We start from the raw sequence: 6,623 nt of genomic DNA, 5'->3' as shown, positions 1-6,623 counted from the left end.
TTTCTGTTCTATTTTCCCTGACGTCACTTCACATGCGAAGCCCTCTCTCCACAGGCGCCTGACCCAGGGTACCTCTCCCTTCCTTGTGGGGTCCTTTCTGCTGTTTCTCCCAGTCTCCTGAGACAGAACTGAAGAGGCCCTTTCTCTCTGACTGGGAGCTGACAGTTGTTGATCTGTCCTTGCCAGGAATTTTGCTCCAAATTACTGTGTAACCAAGGAGGAGGGGGCAGTAAAACAGGCTGATAAGAGAAAAACTCTCCACGCCCCTTAAGGCTGGGGATGCAGGTGTCAGTGTAGAAAAGTGGCAGGAGGCAGTGGGGATCTGAAGGACAGATATTGGAGGCCCCAGGGAGGGGCTGTGCTGGGGAAGTGGCCAGAGCAGGGGAAGGGAAGGTGGGAGCAGAATGGCCAGGAAGTGTACCCAGGCCCAATAAAACATGTTTACTCAGCCAGGAGAGCCTGTGGTCATGGGAGGCTGGGCTGAGGTGCAGTCTGCTGGCTGTCAGCCTCAGGCATTCATTTGCTCTCAGATGTGCTTTCCATGGCTTGCAAATATCAGATCAGGAAAAGCATTCCAGGGCTTTCTGATGTGGGGAAACTGAGGTCCAGACCAAGGTGGTGCAGAAAATGTGATGGCAGGGCCTGATCACAGCACTCCCCTGGGGATCTCCATGATGCCATGCTGGCCACAAGGAGCCAATTTGCATAGGAGGGATGGATACCCTGGCAGAGACTGTGAATGTGAATTTGGATGTTAGAATCCAGATCTTCTCATGGAGAGCAGGGGTGGGAGGTAGGGGCTAGGGAAAGTTGGTCTCCACTCCCTGAGAAGAGTGAGCCAGGAGAGAGAGGGACTCACCCTGAGAGAGGGAATGGGTAAAGATGCCCCATTTTAGGAGCTGTGCCCCTTGGAAGTGTCAGGCTGTCTGATTTAGTTAGGGGGGGAATAGGCTTTGCTGCAGTAACAAGTAAACCCTATAGTCTTGGGAGCGTGATAGCTCACCCATATCACATTCTAATGTAGTCATTTAGGGACCCAGATTCCTTTCAACCAGTGATGCCACCATTCTCCAATCATAGGCTCCAAGTTTTCTGGGGAAAGGGAGACAGCAAAGGAGAATTTTTTTTTTTTTTAAATTTTAAGTTCTGGGATACATGTGCAGAACGTGCAGGTTTGTTACATAGGTATACATGTGCCTTGGTGCTTTGCTGTACCTATCACCCCATCATCTAGGTTTAAGTCCCGCATGCATTAGGTATTTGTCCTAATGCTCTCCCTCCCCTTGCCCCCAACCCCCTGACCGGCCCCAGTGTGTATTGTTCCCCTCCCTGTGTCCATGTGTTCTCATTGTTCAACTCCCGCCTATGAGTGAGAACATGCAGTATTTGGTTTTCTGTTCAAAGGAGAAATTTTGATGAGTCAGAAGTGGAAGTGGTTGATAGACCTTCTGCTCACATTCTGTGGCCAGAGGGAGTCACATGACCCTGCTTAGACCTATCCCTTTCCTAGGGCTGGATGAGGGAGTTTTCCTGCCAGGAGAAAAATGAACCAGTTTGTTGACTTTTGCAGTGAAGAGGCCAGAGTCCCCTAGAAGTCAGGCCCACCATTGGTCCGTGGAAGGGGTTGTTGGATGGGAGGACAAGGTTCCTTACACTCAGGGCAGAGGAAGCTCTGATGGGTACTTGAGATGCTTGCTTGGTCAAGAGCAAGGACAGGATCTTTGGGGGTGGAAGTGGCAGAGGCAAAAAGAGAGAGGCGATGGAGCCCTTTCTCTCTGCTGGGCCTTGTGCCTGCAGCTGTGTGCTCACCGTTTCACTTAATCCATTCAACAGCCTGATCAATTAGGTGCCATTAATGCCATTTAACAGCTGAGGAGACATGCCCAGAGAAGTGGAGTGATAGGTGTAGGGCTACACAGCTAGCCACTAGAAGCAGCAAGATTCAAACCCAGGTGAGTCTGGCTCTGCACCTCACATCCCTCCCACTTTGCCGTAATCTGCAGAGACCATCTGGCTCAGCCCTCTCATTTCACAGGTGAAGAACTGAGCAGCAGAGAGAGAAATTGCCAGAGTTACACCTGTTGTTTTCAGCACCTTGTTTGATTTGCTTTCATTTTGCCTCTTTCCAAGGTGTGACTGGCCCCTGGACAGGTTAACAGAACACCCTTCTGTGGTGTGGACTCGGACACTTACTCCCCTCTCTCCCATGATTAGCCATAATCCTGATGTTACTGACTTCAATTCTTTTATCACTCACGTGTATGCTCATTCCACGTGCATCTACTATGTGTCAAACACTCTGGAGATGTAGATGAAGGAGATATGGCCCCTGCCCTGAGGGACTTACATTCTGGGGTGGGGGTGGGGTGGGAGGAAGGGGGACATGGCTGCAGACGTACAGTGACACAAGGCAGGAAGTATCAATGGTCAGTGATGGAATCTTGTGGGTGGTCAGAGAAGCCAGAGATTGAGTGGCTGTTGGATTAATGAAAGTTTTGAAGAGGAGGAACAACAAAGGAAGGAGAGGGGCCATCATATATAGGTCCCTTTTCTGAATTGTCCTATTGAATCTACTGTAAAACTCACAAGCAAATAAACTCTGCTAAGGTAGATATCTTAGCCCTGTTTTACAGTGAAGCAACTAAGCTTCAGAGGCTTTAAGTAATGTGCCCAGGGTCCCACGGCTATGTAGTGGCACAGCTAGTGTTCCATGCTGAGTCAATTACCTTGATCTTTCTAGTGTCCCCTACTGACTCTCAGAAGCAGAATTTGAACTGGGCATCAAAGAATGAGTAGGTCATGTGGTGATAACTGTGGGAACAAAGACTTGGAGCAGGGACACATTGAGGCGTGCATGGTTGATATGGTTTGGATCTGTGCCCCCATTCAAATCTCATATTGAATTGTAATTCCCAATGTTGGAGGGTTGGAGGTGGGGCCTGGTGGGAGGTGATTAGATCCTGGGGGTATTTTCTAATGGTTTAGCACCATCCCCCTAGTGCTGTATTGTGAGAGAGTTCTATGAGATCTGTTTGTGTGTAGCACCTCCCGCTTCTCTCTCTCTCTCTCCTGCTCTGCAATGTGAAGATGTGCCTGCTTCCCCTTTGCCTTCTGCCATGATTGTAAGTTTCCTGAGGCCTCCCCAACCAGCTTCCTGTACAGTCTGTGGAACTGTGAGTCAATTAAACTTCTCTTCTTCATAAATTACCCAGTCTCAGATAGTTCCTTATAGCAATGTGAGAACAGACTAATACAATGATGCACTGTTGCTAGTTTCATGGATGAGAGAGGGGTTTCATTTTATGAAGAAGTATTTAGGAAGAGCATGTGGGAAAGGTAGATTGCGGCCATCCAATCATTTATGCATCCATAACATAATTTTGAAGCATCCACTATGATGTGCTAGACCATGATCTTTATGCTGAGGAGACAGTTGTGGTTAAAAGAGGCAAGGTCTACATTCTCATGGAACTTACGTTGAAAATAGATAATAAACAGATAATAAATTGATAGCACATAAATGCCCAATGTAATTTCCATTTGTGATGTTGAAAAATAAACTGCGGCACAATACAATTTGAAAGTGTTTATTTGAGCAAATAGCAATTCATGAATCGGCAGCTCCAAAGCAGAAGTGGTTCAGAAGGTCTATTGAAGACATAGGCTTTTATAGAGAGATGAAGAAGTGATACAAGGAAAATATTTGATTGGTTACAGTTATAAAGTTGCCTTCTTTCATCTATTCCACTGAAAAGTCCCTAGTTTTGTAAGTTTGTTGGCGGCTTCTTTTTGGTTGGACTTCGGTTCTGTTTTTCATTAATATAGGCATTCACAAGAAATAGCTTAAGTTTAGTTTTGCTTGTGTTTGTAAATCAAGCAATGATAAGGTCACTTATGAGGCCTAACTGGCTTTGTCTGCTCAGGTGTTCTCCGCTTTCATTTACTTTCACGATGACAATGTTATAAGTAAAACAAAATAATAAGAGAGAGGCCAGGTGAGAGAACACACTTGGATTTTTCCAGATATGAATTTTATCCCACAGGCAGTAAAAGAGCCATGGGCATTTTTGTGAGTGATGGCTCTACCATCAACCAAACTACAAGTTAAGGAGTCATTGGGAACCCAAGTAAAGTGGAGGCAAGTTATAGGCTGTGTGTGTTGGAGTATGGGAGGGAGTGTGGATCAGAATGATCTTGGCTGCAAGTGATCAGATACCCAACTTGAAGAGGCTTAAACAATGGGGGTTTGTTAATTCACATAATCATGTGTGTAGGTAGGAGGATGCAGAGTGGCTTAGTTCAGGCATGAAAACAATGTGAAGAACCAAGCACTTCCATCTTTCTTCTCTGCCATCCCCAGTGCATTGGTTTAACATATTCTATTTTCATTTTCTTATTATTTTTTAAAAATTATTTATTTTAAATGACAAATACAAATTTTATATATTTATCACGTATAATATGATGGTTTGAAATATGTATTCATTGTGGAGTGGCCAAATCAAGCTACTTAACATATGTATTACCTCATGCAGTTATTGTGGTTTTTTTTTTATGGTGAGAACACTTAAAATTTATTCTCAGCAATTTTTTGTTGAGTTGGAGTTTCGCTCTTGTTGCCCAGGCTGGAGTGCAATCTCAGCTAACTGCAACCTCTGCCTCCTGGGTTCAAGTGATTCTGCTGCCTCAGCCTCCCGAGTAACTGGGATTACAGGCATGTGCCACCATGCCTGGATAATTTTCTATTTTTAGTAGATATGGGGTTTCTCCATGTTGGTCAGTCTGGTCTCAAACTCCCAACCTCAGGTGATCCACCCACCTTGGGCTCCCAAAGTGTTGGGATTACAGGTGTGAGCCACCGTGCCCAGTCAGCAATTTTTAAGAATACAACACGTGGTTATTAACTATAGTCACCATGTGGTACAATAGAGCTCTTGAATTCATTTCTCCTGTCTAACTGAAATTTTATATCCTTTGACTAACATCTGTCCAATCCCCCCTCCAGCCACACCCACAGCCCCTGGCAATCACCGTTCTTCACTCTTCTTCTATAAGCTTGACTTTCTTAGATTCCACATATAAGTGAGATCATGAGGTATTTGTCATTTTGTGCTTGGCTTATTTCACTTGACATAACGTCATCCAGGTTCATCCCTGTTGTTGCAAATGATAGAATTTCCTTTTTTAAAAATGTGAATTTTAATTAATTATTATTGATACATAATAGTTGTATGTATTTACAGCATGCATGTGATATTTTGATACATGCATACAATGCATAATAATAAAATCAGGGTAATTGGAATATACATCACCTCAAACATTTATCATTTCTTTATGCTGAAGATATTCTAAATCTTCTTTTATAGCTACTTTGAAATATGTAATAAATTCTTGTTAACTGTCATTGTCCTACTGGATTTCCTTCTTTTTCAAGGCTGAATAGTATTCTGTTGTGTATATATACACCACATTTTCTTTGTCTGTCATCCATTGATGGATACCTGGTTGCTTGCAGATCTTAGCTATTGTGAATAGTGCTGCATCCATTGCACTGGTTTTATCTTTAGCCTTGTCTGACATGGCTGGTAGATGGTTGCTGCAGGTCCAGGCCTCACACAAACCTTTCCAAGGTGGGAGGATAAGGCTTGCCTTTTTTCATTCTTTTTATTTATTTATTTTTAACTTTTTTTTTTAGGTTTGGGGGTACACGTGCAGGTTTGTTATTAATAAATTAGTAAATTGTGTGTCATGGGGTTTGGTGTTCAGATTATTTTGTCACCAAGGTAATAAGCATAGTACCCAAAAGATAATTTTTCCATCCTCTCCCTCCTTCTACCCTCTACTCTCAAGCAGGCCCTGGTGTCTGTTGTTCCCTTCTTTGTGTCCATGTGTGCTCAATGTTTAGATCTCTCTCATAAGTGAGAACATGAGATATTAGGTTTTCTGTTCCTGTGTTACTTTGCTTAGGATTATGGCCTTCAGCTCTATCCACGTTGCTGCCAAACGACATGATCATCTTCCTTTTTTACGGCTGCATAGTATTTCATGGTGTGTATGCACCATCTTTTCTTTATCCAATTTACTGTTGATGGGCATTTAGGTAGATTACTTGATGCTGCTATTGTGAACAGTACTGTGATGAACCTATGTGTGCATGTGTCTTCATAGTAGAATGATTTATATTCCTTTGGATATATACCCAATAATAGGATTGCTGGATTGAATGTTACTTCTGTTTTAAGTTCTCTGGGAAATCTCCAAACTGCTCTCCACAATGGCTGAACTAATTTACATTCCCACCAGCAGTGTATAAGCATTCCCTTTTCTCAGCAACCTTGCCAGCATCTGTTATTTTTTTCCTTTTTTTTTATAATAGCCATTCTGACTGGTGTGAGATGGTATCTTATTGTGGTTTTGATTTGCATTTCTCTAACAATTAGTGATGTTGAGCATTTTTTATATGTTTGTTGACCACGTGTATGTCTTCTTTTGAAACGTGTCTGTACATGTCCTTTGCCCATTTTTTAATGGGTTTTTTTGTTTTTTGCTTATTAATTTGTTTAAGTTCCTTATAGATTCTGGCTATTAGACCTTTGTGAGATGTATAGTTTGCAAATATT

At 43.0% G+C, this 6,623-nt stretch overlaps 1 long non-coding RNA gene across 1 annotated transcript in view; it reads left to right on the top strand.

The window, feature by feature from the left end:
- The window catches only part of LOC129052732 (uncharacterized), a 189,252-nt gene that overhangs the window by 5,510 nt on the left and 177,119 nt on the right, over window positions 1–6,623 (top strand). The gene's annotated exons all lie outside the window — the stretch shown is intronic.

Source organism: Pongo abelii, chromosome 23 (assembly GCF_028885655.2).
Source record: "Pongo abelii isolate AG06213 chromosome 23, NHGRI_mPonAbe1-v2.0_pri, whole genome shotgun sequence".
Taxonomy (NCBI): domain Eukaryota; kingdom Metazoa; phylum Chordata; class Mammalia; order Primates; family Hominidae; genus Pongo; species Pongo abelii.
This window is presented reverse-complemented; position numbering and strand designations above follow the sequence as displayed.